At 42.6% G+C, this 8,305-nt stretch overlaps 1 pseudogene; it reads left to right on the top strand.

Annotated features, from left to right (window-relative positions):
* Positions 1-244: 244 nt before the first annotated feature.
* On the top strand, positions 245-6,837 carry LOC126020273 (mitogen-activated protein kinase kinase kinase 12-like; annotated as a pseudogene).
* Positions 6,838-8,305: the final 1,468 nt, after the last annotated feature.

Genomic DNA, 8,305 nt, shown 5'->3' with positions numbered 1-8,305 from the left:
TGAGCACTGCTGCTTCTGACAGTCAATAAAATAAAATATAGTTTTGAGGTCACTTTTTGATCCCTCATTTATATATGACAAAACTAAGTCTTGGAGAATGTGTACAATTTGCCTATAGTATACAAATCAATGCCATGCAAAACTTTACTTACAGTTGACCTTTGGCCAGTGTTACATGGGGAAACTGTGCATGTTTCTATTTCTGGTTGGAAATCAAATGGGAGTGGGGAGTTAACAGGGTGAAATGGGTCAGAATTCCTTGCTTTGCGCTGATGATTGGTTCTCCACTCTTTTGCAGTTGCAGTCAGTGAACACCTTGGTAAGTCCCTCCTTCTTTCTGTTTTTATGTTACTAGTTATCTTAATACATTTTTTTTTTTTTTTTTTGGTTTTTGGGCCACACCCAGTAACGCTCAGGGGTTACTCCTGGCTATGCGCTCAGAAATTGAGCCTGGCTTGGGGGACCATTTGGGACGCGGGGGGGATCAAACCGCGGTCCGTCCAAGGCTAGCGCAGGCAAGGCAGGCACCTTACCTCTAGCGCCACCGCCCGGCCCCAATACATTTTCTTATATAAGAAATGATCTTGGGGCTGGAGAGATAGCATGGAGGTAAGGCGTTTGCCTTTCATGCAGAAGGTCATCAGTTCAAATCCTGGCATCCCATATGGTCCCCCGTGCCTGCCAGGAGCAATTTCTGAGCATGAAGCCAGGAGTAACCCCTGAGCACTGCCGGGTGTGACCCAAAACCACAAAAAAAAAAAAAAGAAAAGAAATGATCTTGTGTCTGCATGCTTTTGAGAATGACAGGCATGAAAACTTCACTTCACTTAGGATTCTAACATAAAGACACTCTCACACCAAACCTGCATTGTTCTAGAAGAATTTAGAGTTATTGGGAAACCCTGCAAAAAGTTCAAGGAAAGATGATGACAACCTGTAAATGGATTCTAGCCAATCTGACAGGTGCATTCAATCCTTGAGCAATGTAAGGCATAGGCTCTTGTCTTGGGAAACTGGAGAACAAACTATTTTCTATCTTCCCTATGTTTTTTAACCCCAGCTTTAAAAGATGCTTCCTTGCGTAGTTTATACCTAATGTCAGTCCAAACACTTGAAAAACATTTTTATGTTCATAGTTCGCATTATGTCCTTGAGATCCCATTGTACTGATCAGTCAAAAATCAAGCCCTCATGGCAAGTTGCCTCTAGGACTTCGGCAAACTTCATAAGTCTTATTTTTTGAGTTTGTCCTAAGAGCTCTAAGCTGTCACCCAACTCCAGATGAAAGTATTGCCTCTAGATGCACACTTGCAATGCATTTTTCTGGGTTTGCATTATCAGCCTCTTTAGTGCAGTGAGCCCAGTACCCACAAATACCTGACTAAATAGGACAGGGTTGCAATTCAGCAAGAATTGGGCAAAGTTCTAGAAAAAGAGAAATAAAATACAGAGAGTACTTTATTTCACTGCTAGAAGTAGTTGAACTCAGAGACCCAGAGTTTAGTGTCTGATACAGATCCTACTACGCCCAGAGGAAGATGATTACCAGAAGTGACTTGGCAGTCCCACCCTACCACCTACTACTGGAACAACTGGAAAGGCCCCTGTTGTCATATATCTGTAAAATAACTTTACTTTTTCCATCTTATCTATTTTGTGTTAATTAACACAAATACCCTTAATTATGTCAACCCTGACTCTCAGGTGATTTATATTAAACTCTGGCTAATAAAAATGGCAAGGGAAGCAGCAGTCTTAACTGGCTCAGTAAGATCCAAGAAGCTGCTAGATAACCCCTGGCCAAAATTACATTTTCTCCCTTGACTCTATCTGGTTTCTTGTGTGAAATTGCAAGCTGAGACCCCTCACACACAAACACACACACACACACACACACATTACACAATGCTGCCTGAAATGAGACTTGAACCCTGGACACACATTACATAATGTTGCCTGAAAAGGGACTTGACCCTCAGATATATATTTAAAATAATACCTTGTCTCCTACTGTATATGGAATCATTTATACATAGCTGCATAAAAGCAGTTACTGTGACAAGTTCACTGATCAAGTGTAAGTCTGGGAAGATCCACAATATGAGAAAATCAAGGGCCTGGATCCAGTTTTTGGGGGGAGAAACAAAGGTGGAAATGATTTTTGATAAATGATTTCCCAAACCTTTGTAATGCATGGCACCAGAGGGAGGAAGTGTGCCCTGAAGACCTGTCTTATTTCTTGTGGTTTCCAGAATCCCTATCCTTCAAATAAAACAGTTACTGGGATATTCCAGGCTACTATAAATCCCTCATAAATGGACAACATAACATGCCAACGAGTTCTTTAAAAGAAAGACAAAATGAGTATTCACCTATCATTCTTCTTCCTCCCTACAGACTTCACTGAAGCCTTAGAAGTACATCTGGGCCTGACCTGCCCTGGATATAGGGCAATTTGAATCTCTGACAATTCATCTTAACCATCCTGAGTGGAAGCTTATACTTTCAGTAAGTTTTAGCTACAAATGAAGTTGCTATCCTATAGCCAGCCCCTCACTACTTTGCAAGGAGACATTTAGTTTTGATATTTCCAAAAATAGCAAAACTGCTTTGAACAATTGAACAGCCTTGAACATATTCATGCATTTCTGTCCCCAACACACTATATCATCTTATCTGTTTTGTCGAATCCTATTTTGCATCATTGTTTCAGGAAATCAAGCCAGGGCTTGGGTTTTTCTCCCATGATCTCTTTTACACAGATTTCTTGTGAGTTTTTGAGAAATTTCTCTGTCTGCTGACACAACTCTCTGTGCTTTTTTTTTTTTTTTTTTTTTTTTTTTGCAGGAGCCAATTTTCCAAGAAATATCAAGTTAATATATCAAATTTCTGCCCCCTCCCCATCCCCTACCACACACACTTAAATACAAAACAGTGGGGGTTATAACGCTAGATCAGAATAATTTTTGAATATCCCATAGCTAAATTACCCCATTTTCACATTCCTTAAAATAATATAAGCTATATTTTCCAAAAATTAATTTGAAATTTTGAAGAAATTTTACACTAATACCAAAGAGCTAGTTCCCCTTCACCAATGTCTCAAGGTCTCTTCCCATCCAGTTTCACCCCCACCACACACACCACCAGTCACTTGGTAGGCTAAGTCTTATGCTCCTTTGCTTTTGGTCATTTATCATTCCCTTATTTCTTTTTATGTTTCTTTATATTCCACATGTAAGATAAATCATTTTATATTTATGTATTCTGATTTCACACATCTCACCCCCCTCTGGTACTGTATAAAAACTGTATAATATTTATTAACCTTTCTTATAGCTAAGAAGTATTTCCATTTTATGTATCTGGACAGTATTTTTATCCAGTCATCTATTCTTGTACACTTGGATTGTTTCCACATTTAGACTATTTTGTTTTTGGGTCACACCTGGCAGTGCTCAGGGGTTATTCCTGGCTCCAGGCTCAGAAATTGCTCCTGGCAGGCACAGGGGACCATATGGGGCGCCGGGATTCGAACCGATGACCTCCTGCATGAAAGGCAAACGCCTTACCTCCATGCTATCTCTCCGGCCCCCATTTAGACTATTTTGAATAGTACTAACATGAGTTAGGAATACAAATATCTTTCGAGATAAACATTTTTAGGCCCTTGGTATAGATCCCCAAGATAAGAAATTATTGTGTTGTACGGAAGCTCAATTCTTTTTTTTTATTATTTTTTTTGGGGGGGTTTAGGGTTACACCCAACAGCACTCGGGTTATTCCTGGCTCTATGCTCAGAAATTGCCCCTGGCACGCTGGGGGACCATATGGGATGCCGGGATTCAAACCAACATCGTTCTGCATGCAAGGCAAATGCCTTGCCGCTGTGCTGTCTCTCGGGACCCGGAAGCTCAATTCTTAATTTTTTTAATAAATTTTTATTGTAACCAAAGTGCATTACAAATCTTTCACAGTAATATTTAAGGTACATAGCGACAGTGAATGAGGGGCATTCCTATCACCAGTGTTGTCCTCCCTCCCCCTTGTTCCCAGCATGTATCCCATATCTCCCTCTCTTACCCCCCAGAATACTAATGTAACTGGTCTCCACTTTACAGCTTGTTGTAGACTGGGTATCTATTCTGTTGTCATTGATTTTGGGTTTGGTGTTCAAGTCTGACCATTTTTTATTTCCACTACATGTTCATATGACTGTCTGGTCCTGGTATCATCCTTTTTCCCCCTCAATTTATGAGGCTGAATGATTCAAGTTATGTGATTCTGTTGGAGATAAAAGGGAAAAGAAAAGAAAGAAAAAATTTGGTAGCAACTACCAAAAAAAAAAAATTAATTAAAAAAATCAAACAAAAACCAAAAAAAGAAGAAAATGTACCCAGCAAAAAAAGTCACCAAATTATAACCACAAGAAAAAAAAAAGAAAATAGTGGAAGAAAAAAGAGAAGGAAAATAATATCAAAACAAAACAACAACATAAAAAAGAGGGAGTGCTGGTGTGGTGTTCACCCACCTTTTTTTCTTTTGCATAGGCACAGTAAGTATTGCGGAAGAAAGGAAATTCCCGTGGCCTAAGAGATTCAGGGTTTCTCTGCCCTTGAAGCATACCATCATGGGAACAACCACTGGCTCCATACATACTCAATACCACATCCCAAGGGCTTTTTGTGGTGCCAGAAAATTTTCCTCTCAGTTGTCAATGAGAAAATCAGGATCTTGGTTTTTGTGCAGGTCATAGGACAAGGTCTAGGATAGAGTCTTTACAGTTCTAGAGGTTCTGTTCCAGCATTGTTGTTGTGTTCAGTCTTCTGTAACAAGTGCTCCCTGTTGTTGTTCAGTCCCTAAGACAAAGCCTAGGATATTATGGTTACAAAGGTTCTGCTCGGTCTCTGTTGTCAGAGTTGGGCCTCTGTAATTAGAGATCTTGATTTTTGCAAAAGTCCTAGGCTGTAGCCTAGGTAAGGTTTTCCTTATTGGTCCCATGGTAAGTTCTGCCCTTGGGATAGATCCCCAAGATAAGAAATTATTGAAGCTCAATTCTTTTTTTTTTATTGATGAATTTAATAATTTCGAATTTGTACTTTCCCTATCAGACCAGATATCCTCAAGACAGAGACTTTGCTGCCTAAATGAGACGCTGCCCTGAGTAGGGCTGGACTTCCTGGGTGTCCTAAGGGATCCCCATTTCCAGATTGGAGCTGCCGTGACAAGACCGGTCACCTCAAGGCCAGCACCAAGGGCAGCTGTGGAGACCTGCCTGGGCTTCGTGCTCTGCCAGCTCATGAACCTGGGGGGCCAAGAAGCCCAGGGGGACTAGGCGGGGGACCATCAGCCTGAGAGGCATGCCCTCCAGCACTGCGTAGGCCCCACCACGATCTCCTGCTGCAAAAAAGTGTCTTCATCATCTCCAGATCTGCTGTCAGCAGCACTGGAAGCCCTGGGCAGAGGAGCTACAGGAGCTGGAGGTCCTGGCTCACCACCTCCAGCACGGGGTGACAGTCCCCCAAGTGAAAGCTCATCACCAGGTTTCAGAAGCCCAGATTCACTGGGTGAAGCCAAAGGAGAGCCTCCTCCATCTGTTGGGCCTGGTGACAGTGTGGCAATACTTGCTTGGAACTGGAAGGGAAGGGACAGCAGGATGGGGAGGAAACCGGGCGGGGTCCCAACACCTGACTCCAGCTGCTCTCCTGAACAGGGCTGCTGTCACCAGAAGTCAGGTAACTGTGCCTCGAACCTCCCTATTAGGTTTCAACTGTTCTGTACTTTATCCACTTTTGACCAGTGTACTCCTCTCCTGTAGAAACGTGGCATCTCCTCAGAGGAGGAGGAAGGAGAGGTAGACAGTGAAGTAGAACTGCCATCGAGTCAGAGGTGAACAGTCCATAGAGGAGAAATGGCATTCCTTTGCTTTACTAAACTACTAAGGATGCAGAATCAAACTAAAACTCCTTTCTCAACATTTAGGTGGCCTCAAGACCTGAATATGCGCCCTTCACTATCTACCTTCAGCTGGGAGAACCCCTCAGAGGGAGAGGAAGGCACAGCTAGTGAGCCCTACCCCAGAGACACACCTGAAGTCGAAGTCAGCAGTACCAACACTGACCAGCGGCCAGATGAAAGATCTGAGGACATGTGTTCCCAGGGTTCAGAAATTCCACTAGAACCATCTGCTTCAGAGGTGATTCCTGGCCCTGTTTCCAGCTCCTTACCACTCCTCCATCAGGACCCACTCAAAGGAAAGCAGGTAAGTCTCAGAAACCAGGTATTAGACAAAACAGTTGCCTGATTTAAGTTCAGAGCAGCAGGCAGGAATGGTGTTTAGCCTCCAAGTCATTCAATATCTAGCCATGTTTCTGACTACAGAGAGTAGTATCTAAAGTGGAATCTGCCGACTGAAAAAGAATACTAACAGTAATGGGCTGTTAGCACTGCTTACCTATCAACTCTATAAGTGAGGTAGGAATAAGGAAACCAGAATTGATGTTTTGGCTAATTGATGAAATTAAATCTTAGGGCAGTAAAAATTTCTTGTAACCTGTAACTTTAAGAACTCAGTGCAAGATCTATTGCTTTCCGAGCTTCCTACCTCATGGCACCTCTGCATTTCTTCACAGGGCCCTAATTCTGAGGACTCAGACTGTGACAGTACTGAACTGGGCAACAACAGTGGTGAAGCCTTGCAGCCCCCAGCCTGCCTCCCTCCTTGAAAGCCAATCTTATTTCTGTAATAAAGAAATATTTATATCAATAATATATATGCACCACATAATCAGAGTAAGAATAGGCTATCCCAGAAAGTCAGGTTCAAGACTGAACCTTGACAAATGTACCTGATAAACTGTAGTGACAATGCAGCTGTGGAAATTAAGGGCAACTATCCAAGAGTGTGTAGGGGTGGATTGGCCCCTTCCTATTTCCAGTCCATTCTGTTCAACAATTGTTGCCTCATGTTCCTCTACTCTCCCCAACTCCCTCCCCTGACCCCCAAACAAACCCTGGGCAACAGAAAAGGGAGCCACTTAGATTGCACTTTTTTGTTTGGTTTTCTGTTTACATATTTTGCACTTGGGAGGCTAAAGCTGGGTCCTCCCCTCTGAGGTTTCTCAGGTGGCAATATAACTAATTTTTTTGTCCCTTCATCTGCCCAGTGGGTGTGGGCAGGGGGAGGTTAGGAGATTGTGAACCATGTGATGGCTCAGGCTGAAGAACTGGGGTGAAAAGCCCTGCTTTAAAACTCCTGGTGCCTAATTGGGGTAGATACTGTCATATTGTAATCCCTGTGAAAAACCTTTGAACTATAACTGTAACCCCACCCCTCATTCTTTGTGTAAACTTACCTACAAGAAAGACCCTCCCATTTCTGGGAGGGGTCTTGGGGAGGTTACAAAAGGTTTGGCCTCAGGGGCAAAAGGGGGATTTGCATGGATGCAGGATGGAGGAGAGAGCAAAAGGAGGAGATGGCTGAGGGACAAGGTACAATGCAGGGCTAAATAGAACTCCAGCGTAAATGGTTATGGTGGGCCACACATGTGGTGGCTAGGGCATGACTAAAGGTGATATTTCTTAGTACCTGTTTGTGGATGATTTCCTTGCCTCTACCTGAACCTGCTGACCCACCACCGGCTAGAGGGAGTTGGAGCCACGTGGTCCTGGGCTGGAGGAGAAAGGTCCATCACCATCCACCTCCATCCAAGCCCATCCAAAGGGCCTTTTTTATTATTTAATTCTACAATAACCACTCCGTGGAAGCCCACTCTTGAGGGTTTTCTTGGTGAATGAATGGACAGTGTACAAGTAGGAGTTTTAGTCTTCTTCAGGATAAAGACTTAACTGCTGTGTTTTTCCTTCAAATGAACATCACTTCAGTTTCCAACTATCAAGCTCTCTGCTATGCAGACATTTTTCTCATGAATTTCAGTACAAAACATCTTTAAAAATCCACTCTTATCATGGAGATTATAAATGAAAAATTATACAAATTAGACTGAGTATTTAGCAAGGATCATGGGACTTTCAGAGCAACCTGAATCCCAAATATACACTGAAATGATTGCATATATGTGTATGTACCTCCCCTCCCCGCCACCCTCCTGTGGAAGTGCTTGCTTACTCTGCTAATGTTTCCTAGAAAAATGTAGCAGACCCAGTTTTGGACCAAAGGTACCTCGAACTTGTTATAGCTACCAGCTCACAGCAATGCAAGCTTCAAATGAAAACAGGATTAAAGATTATTAAAAAAAAAAAAATAGTTGGAGTGGCAACAAGAAATAAAAGCCTGCCAGGAGTG

The sequence above is a fragment of the Suncus etruscus genome, chromosome 10, assembly GCF_024139225.1.
Source record: "Suncus etruscus isolate mSunEtr1 chromosome 10, mSunEtr1.pri.cur, whole genome shotgun sequence".
Taxonomy (NCBI): domain Eukaryota; kingdom Metazoa; phylum Chordata; class Mammalia; order Eulipotyphla; family Soricidae; genus Suncus; species Suncus etruscus.
This window is presented reverse-complemented; position numbering and strand designations above follow the sequence as displayed.